Source organism: Pan paniscus, chromosome 1 (assembly GCF_029289425.2).
Source record: "Pan paniscus chromosome 1, NHGRI_mPanPan1-v2.0_pri, whole genome shotgun sequence".
Lineage (NCBI taxonomy): Eukaryota > Metazoa > Chordata > Mammalia > Primates > Hominidae > Pan > Pan paniscus.
Window position 1 is genome coordinate 40,022,493 of NC_073249.2, and position 8,469 is coordinate 40,030,961.

The 8,469-nt window shown below is 41.7% G+C and overlaps 1 long non-coding RNA gene across 1 annotated transcript; it reads right to left on the reverse strand.

Moving 5' to 3' along the window:
• Positions 1-459: 459 nt before the first annotated feature.
• Positions 460-8,161, reverse strand: LOC130541043 (uncharacterized). Its single transcript, XR_008955085.1, has 3 exons — positions 8,002-8,161; positions 6,661-6,821; positions 460-723 (listed from the first exon to the last, which is right to left on the reverse strand). It is a non-coding gene; the product is annotated as an uncharacterized LOC130541043 (long non-coding RNA).
• Between the last annotated feature and the right edge of the window lie 308 nt (positions 8,162-8,469).

Genomic DNA, 8,469 nt, shown 5'->3' on the forward strand with positions numbered 1-8,469 from the left:
CCTAGAGTCCAAAGAAGCCATGTTCAGACACTTGATCTCTTTTAACCTCCTCAATTTGGTCTGTGTTATGACTAAATTGGTAGGGAGCCCTTTCAACAGGCAACCAATGGAGAGAGTTTCATGGATAGGCCAGATCTCCCAGTGCACACCAAAATGAGGCATCTTGTCCATATGCAACTATGTGAGAAGCGGCAGGTCTGATGGCAGAGATAGATGAGACAGGGGTCCCAGGGTCTCAACTTTCAATAGTGGAAGATCCCTCCTAACAAAAGTCTTTGGTTAAAGACAGCCGTTTACTACGATCCCCTGGCTTCCTGGCATGAAAGCAGCTTTCTTTGAATCCTGCTATAATGGGCAGATAATCTCACAGCTATTTCCTCCTCTGCTGGGTCTGTTGCATGATGCTCTATCAGTACAGAGAGATATTCCAAAGCTCAGAAAAGGTATAGGACAAAGGGCTATCATTTGTATATATATTTTGAGCATCTTTGTTGGGTGGAAGAAGGATCTAGAGAGACACACAGTGAATCAGAAATAGTCCTTGACCTCAAAGACAAACCCCCAGCCTAGACTCATACACAGTTACCTACCATTAACACAAGTCAGAGAGAGAGGAGGAGTGGATGCAATGACAAGGGCGATGGTGGTGAATGAATTGACATTTGGAATTGGTCCTCGGGGATGACTGGGACTTCCCAGGTCAGAGGCAGAGGATGAACATTCCTGTTAAGGGAACAGAATGAGTAAAAGCCAGGCACAGCATAGAGCTTCCAGGAAAAACATCAGTTTATACAGACTCCAAAAGGAGGGATCCTCAGAGCTTTATATCTAAACTCCAAGCACGTGACACAAAGGAAGCCAGAGCCCTTTGACATGCAGCTGCTTTTGTCCCTAGAGTTTCCAGATCTTATTCCAGGAGAAGCATAGCACCCTCCTCCCCTCCACATCCCCAATCACACATACAAGGAACCTACAAGGAGGGCAGGGCTGTGGCTTTCAGTCACCAAACTTGCATCATTTGTGATCAGGGAAATATATATGTATTTGAGGTGGAGTCTCACTCTGTAGCCCAGGCTGGAGTGCAGTGGCATGATCTCAGCTCACTTGTAACCTCTGTCTCCCAGGTTCAAGAGATTCTCCCACCTCAGCCCCCTGAGTAGCTGGAATTTTAGGCATGCACCACTACTCTTGGCTAATTTTTGTATTTTTAGTGGAGACGGGGTTTCAGCATGTTGGCCAGGCTAGTCTTGAACTCCTGGCCTCAAGTGATCTGCCTGCCTCAGACTTCCAAAGTGCTGAGACTACAGGCATGAGCCACTGCACCTGGCCAGCGAAATATTTTAAAATTGTATCAATTTTGGAGTTCTGATCATTTGTTTCAGAGTTGGAAATCAACTTTAGTCTCAGGATTCCTCATTGTTCCTCCGCTGCAATTTCTTTTCTGTTCTTTTTTCCTTTTTGGGGACAGGGTCACACTCTGTCACTGAAGCTGGAATGCAGTGATGCTATCATAGCTCACTGTCATCTCGAACTCCTGGGCTCAAGTGATCCTCTCTCCCCATCCTCCCAGGTAGCTGGGATTACAGGCACGTGATACCATGTCCAGCTGGTTTTAAAATTTTTTTTGTAGAGACCGGCTCTCACTCTGTTGCTTAGGCTGGTCTTAAACTCCTGGCCTCAAGTGATTCTCCCACCTGGGCCTCCTAAAGTGCTGGGATTACAGGCTTGTGCCACGGGGACTGGCCCTTTGCTCTAATTTCTAAATGCCGTTTCAACCTTTCTTTCCTCCATCCAGCCATGCTACTTCATCGCAGACACAAGTATTTGGAAACTTCCTTTTTCCTCTCTCATTCTTGTCCCTGGGGCTTCTACAAAGACTGTCAGAGGTCTCACCACTCTTTATCATCCAGATGTCTCTGAGAAACAAAACCACACACTTCCCAACAGCCATCCTGATCTGATCATTTGCACTTCAGGAAGGCTTTGTCCCAACTGAATTCTACCTTGTCATTCCCATCAATATTTTTTTTTCATCTTAGCTCTGTGCCAACCAATTGTTTATATTTACTCTCAATATGTATTTGATGATCACACGGAATTTCACTGCCCAGTTATGTTCTGGTCTACTTAATTTGTCATCTCTATATTCCTTCTCTTGACAGTGGCAGTGTTGCCAGGTAGACAAGGTTCTCTTTTGTTATCACACTTGTGGCCAAATAGTAACAATAATGGTAATAAGAAATAAGTTGTATCAGGTAAGGTGTTTTTTTTGTTTTTGTTCTTGTTTTTTTTTGAGACAGGGTCTCATTCTGGAGTGCAGTAACATGATCATAGCTCACTGTAGTCTCAAACTCCTAGGCTCAATGATACCCCCACCTCAACCTCCTGAGTAGCTAGGACTACAGGCATGTGCCACCAAACCCAACTATTATTATTATTATTATTATTATTTTTTGTAGAGAAGGGTCTCTCTCTGCTGCCCAGGCTGACCTCGAACTCCTGGCCTTAAGCTATCCTCCTGTCTTGGCCTCCCAAAGTGCTGGAGTTACAGCCATAAGCCATGGTGCCCAGCCTCTTATAGGGCTTTAATAGACAACCATCACTTCCTTAATACTCAAGCCAACCTGTGAAGCAAATTATCCCATTTTACAAATGAGAAAACTGAGGCTTAGAGAGATTAAGTGACTTGTTTAAGGTCACTCTAGTAGTAGCAGATAGGCAGGGCTCAAACTCTGGACTATTAGAGTTGGTGGATATGAAGTATGCTTTGAATTCTGTGCTGGTCCCCCTATGCTTCCCAGAGATGCTCTAAACTGGAGTCTCAAACACCAGTGGGTTTTAGAATTACCTGAGGTCCTTTTTAAAATGCAGAATCTTCCCACCCCATACCCAGGACAATCTGATTTTGATGTGATAGGGCCCTAAAGTTTGCATCATTTACCCAGACCCCTCATTTTATTAATGCAGGAGCTTGTGTTGAGAAATTGCCAAGCAAAATGGAGAAGCCTAAAAATGCCTTATTTGTATCTACTGTTCATTGTATATAACTGTGAGTTAATTCAGGGAAAGATAGTTTGTATTCTGCTTTAGTTCTTATAAAATATCACTATAATCTTATTTTAAATGGCTGCATTTCTGGAAGAGACCATTTTATCCCAAAGAGAATTTCATTTCTGATCATTTCAGATAGATCTTTTATTTTAATTCTCCCTTCCCTTCTTTTAATATGACATCATAATCCTCTTCACATCTAGCTTTTGTGTTTTATTGGTGGTTTTTTTTTTATGGAATATTGCCAGGCTTAGCATTAATGATAGAGATTTCAGAATTATATTCTAAATGAGAGTAAAATTCAAATAAGGATCCAAATGGAAAATATGTCTGTAAGTATATGAAAATACCTCCTTTTTTAAGCAGTTTTTTTCTTTTTTCAGAAGGAAATGCTGGTTTAGGTAGGTGTGTTAGGGGGTGCATTTTACTGTTATACATACCATCTTAAGAAATATTCAGATAAATCCTGCTTGTCAGAACTCCAAAGAGGTCAGAGCACTGGATAAAAAATGAGACCAGCTTTGATTTCCTTATGTAAATGTTTTCTCTAGATGTATCTATTATGCCAAATGTAATGGTTCTAATAACCACTCCAGACCCATCTAATTCAATTTAATTCCCCATGATCAAAAAATGCAAAACAACTATTTGAAAGACAGAGATTAGCTCTCTTTCTACTACTAAAGGAAATGAGAAAGGTATTAAAGAGATGGAATCTCAGACAGAGCTTCAATATTGATCTCATCTCCCTTAAGTTTGATCTTATGTAAAGTAAGTACACAGAGTGAGGTTTGGTGTAAAATTTGCTTTTGTAAGGCCTAAAGAAACTGGAACAAGCCATCCATATTTATCCCCTCTTCAGCAAGCATATTCCTTCCTACCACTTTCAAATATTTGGATCAATATAAAGATTTAAGATCGATTTTCTTCCAGATTTCAGATCATTGCCTCATAGCCACATTATCTCACAAGCTGTGGTTTGCATTCTTGCACACTGAGCTGTCATATTTCACATAAATACCTTCTTTACATGGGACAAAATATAAACTGTCTCTTTCTACTTAACCCTGTCTTGAAAAAACAAAAGAAGCTGAGTTTTGGAAAATGAATTTCAAGCCCAGTCCACTGGAAAATGTCCTTTGGTCATCTATACACCTGCACTTACTGATACTCTCTTTTCATCCACTGCCTGGCCCGTAAACCACATTGTGTCCCTTTATGGGATACTTTTCATCCACTCCTTTCACTTGTTGGCTCCCTCTTTGGTGAGCTGATATAGGAGCTTGTGTATTTGCATTTCCTTTGGGAGCAGCATTCTTTAAGCAGAGCAGGAAATTCAGTGTCAGTTAATGAATGCTCTTGGTGTGCAGAAACTCTGCTGAGCTCTGGGAGCACAGAGAAGAATGAGATGGGTTCTCCCTCTCTTTAAAATGATTGCCTCTAGTTAGAGGCAATGGGCCTAACAATAACAATAGCTCCCATGCATTGAGCATTTGTTTTGTGCCACCTTCCCAAACGCAATTAATTTTCATCTTCACAATAGTCCTGTGATTTAGATGCTGTTATTCCCATTTTTCAGACGAGAAAATTTGGGGTCCCAGTTGCCCCGGCCCTCAGTGGGTATGTGTCAAAGCCAACATTTGAATCCTGGTCTGTCTGACATCAACACCTCTTCACTATATGCTATGCTGGTTGAAAATATAAATACTAGTCGATGACTGAGGCACAGAAAAGATCAACAGAAAAAGAAATTCATCTCCTGGGTCAGAAGGATTAAAGTAGAAGCTGGAAGGCTTTACCCATTCCAGTGTGGCAGTGCCTCCTCTTTTAATGACCTCCCCTTGCGGGCAAAATTCTCCGGAAGAATGCTGTTGACATCCTTCAATGCATCATAAATAATGTCCCAGGTGCTCAACTACCAGACTCAGTCACACTCCTCTGGAAGCTTTGCAAAAGTCTTTGAACTTAACCCCCTCTCAACCAATGTTTCTTCTCATTCCTTGCTCCCCACTATGAGCTCAGTATCATTTGCTCATATTTCATAGTTGCATTGAAAGTGTTCTTAAATTTTTTTTTTGTCTTTTTGTTTTTTCATTTTTTTTTTTTTTTTTTTTGAGATGGAGTCTCTCTCTGTTGCCCAGGCTGGAGTTCAGTGACATGATCTCGGCTCACTGCAACCTCTGCCTCCCAGGTTCAAGTGATTCTCCTACCTCAACCTCCTGAGTAGCTGAGATTACAGGCACCTGCCACCCTGCCCGGCTAAATTTTGTATTTTTAGAAAAGATGGGGTTTCACCATGTTGGCCAGGCTGGTCTCAAATCCCTGACCTCAAGTAATCCGCCCGCTTCACCCTCCCAAAGTGCTGGGATTACAGGCGTGAGCCACTGTGTCCAGCCAAATATTTCTAAAGCAATTATTAGTTCAAATGAGTGCTACCTGCACAGATTCAGGATCTGCTGCTTCTGTGTTGTTACTGTCTAACAATTCTGCGAACTTTTTGTTTGCTTTTTGTTTTTTGGTGGGAAAGAAAGGTCACCTAAACTTTAGGTTCCTTTAAGGCTGGGCTGTGTTTTATTTGTTTCTGTATCCTTGGCCCCTAGGTCAATAGGGCCCAGAACACGTGTTCATAAAGGTTTGATGGACTAAACCAAATGTGCAACCAATTGTCCTAAGCTCTGTGACAGGGAAATATAGACCCTCAAATCAATTTAGTCAGCAAAGACTGAAGTGTGGGGATCAATTAAGGTAAGTATAGATATAACTATAACACAATGCAGAACAAGGTAAAACATCATAACAGGGTACCAAATGCTAGGGAAGTTCAGAGGTTGGAGAAATCTTATTCAGTGATCTAGAAGGGGGTATCAGAGGGCTTTAGGTACCCACCAAACTGATAACAAGATCACAGCTATTATAACTTGGTACCTTGGTACCAGTTTGTTGTTTTCAATAGTCACAGCGGGAAGTGCGGCATAGAGAAACTTTTTACTTTATACTTTCCAAGTTTGACTGCATTTTTTAAACAATAAAATTCACTCCTTTTGCAACTAAAACAAAAAGGAAAGGACTTCATAGTGAAGGTGGCATATGACTGGGTTTGGAAAACTCTGTGGATAGGCTGAGGGGTGGGGAGGATTATTTCAGACTGAGGACCCGGCACGAAGGAAAGCACAGAGACAGGCAAGCCTTGAAAAGGTTCAGGAAGCTGGAACCAGAAAGGTGGGCTGGAGTGCTGGATGTGGGCAGGGGCAGCAGCAGGGAAGGCCAAGAGGGAAAGTCAGGCCATGTTGTGTGGGTAAAGATGCTGTCACTGAACTCATTTGGATGGGGGAGCCTCTGGGTCTTCTGAGCTGAGCAAGGCACAATCATGGCTGGGCTTGAGAGGAGTCCTCCTGGACGCTGCTCAGATTTGGATATGCACGGATGTTGTCCTTCTTCCTTCCTGAGCCTGATGGCTTGTAGCTCCTAAATGCCAAGGACTGATTCTACTCCATGTACCAGCCCATCCAGTGCTACAACCCAAAGGAGTGACTCGTGCTGGGTTTTCCAAGAAATATGACGGGAGGAGAAGGGAGATGATAGGCACGTTCACAGAACCCCTCAAATTACCTGTAGGGGTTCCCCTCTCTTGCTGGTCATGGAAATGCAAGGTGGACATTGAGATTCCCTCGGTTTCAAGTGTCATTCTTTGCTTCAGGAAAATAAAGCTTTCTTAAATATTTGTATTCTTGCCTTCCTCTTTCATTCCTCTCTCTTCCATTTAAACATGTCTGAAATATAAACACATATACACTTACACATTCAGCATGCCCACTTACTCACTCTACGCCCTCCTCTGCTACCCTGCTTCTCTTGGGAGCAATAAGGGCAAAAACTCAATTAATTTCTATGAAATTTCCATCTACTGCTTTAGTCAATAACAGACTTTTCATATGTTAGGGCTCTCAATCAGCCACCTCCTATGGCTTTAATCATTTTCTAACATTTCAGTTTGCTGTCCAGTCTGAATGCCCAACTCCACCTCCCCTTGCTTTGGTTTTTGTTATTATTATTTTAACTCTGAAAGGAAAATTCATGACCTATGCCTGGAGCCTAACCTCTTTGTTGATGCCCTTTTACATTTCAAAGTATTTCTTTGAGTAATCTGTTTGTTTTGTCCACTAAAAGCTTTTTTGAGTGAGGAAAATCTGATAGCAACAGAAGGTCCCCAAGTGGGTATGATTCTATTTCTGGATAAGACTCTGAAGATCTTTGTGATAGTTGATCTCATGTGTCAACTTGGCTAGGCCATGGGACCCAGATATTTGGTCAAACATGTCTGCACATTGCTGTGAAGATTTTTTTTAAAGATGAGATTAACATTAAAATCAGTAAACTTTGAGTGAAGCAGATTGCCCTCCGTAATGTGGGTGGGCCTCATTCAATCAGCTGAAAACCTTCAGAAAAAGACAAACTTCCTCCAAGGAAGAGAGAACTCTCTAGGCAGTGGCAGGCTGCCTTCTACTCAAACTGCAACATGAACTGTCCCCTGAATCTCCAGCCTGCTCTTCTACCTTGCAGATTTGGGATTTGCCAACCTCCTAATTACATGAGGCAATTCCTTAAAATAAATTTTTTTTTTCTCTCTCTCTCTGTATATACATACATACACACACACACGTATACACATACACACACATATAAGATGTATATATAAACATATATACACAAACAACCTATTGATTCTGTCTCTCTGGAGAACCATGACTAATTGACTAATACAATCTTCATGTCTATATTCTGTTACTCCAGAAAGATTGCAATTTCTTATTTGATTCAGAAAATGCTTATTAGATATCCACTAAGCCATTAAAACAGCTCTACCTTAAATTGACAGTATCCCTTCCACTTCCTGCATTTCCTGATTGAAAACCTAAATACACGCGGACCCCAGTATCATCTAACTCTCACCTTGTTTCACATCTTTTTCTTTTGCCATCTGCAGAAGAAAGCACAGCTTGGCAGCCACCTCTGATAGATCAGACTTTGACAGCTTTGAGGACCCCTGCCTTCTAGTCAAAACCCTGATGGCTTCTTCAAATCTCTCCCCCATGGGTCCTGTTTAGCAAGGCTTTGCACATCTTCACTTATCTCCTTTGAGCACTCTACAAGTTCACTATTTGACTTTATTGGGATCTTCACTTTGATCTCAGTGATAAATCTGATGGTATTACACTGTGTCCCTGGGATGAAGTCAAGCGTTGGGTATTGCCAAGACTTCTCATGGAAATGTATTCCTGGGTGTGGGGGGTACATCAACCTTAACTATAGCAGTCATTACCATTTACTGAGTGCTACCTACATGCTAGACCCTGAAATAGATGATTTACACCCATTATCTCATTTTATCTTGTAGATTAGACAGGACAGACTAGTTAT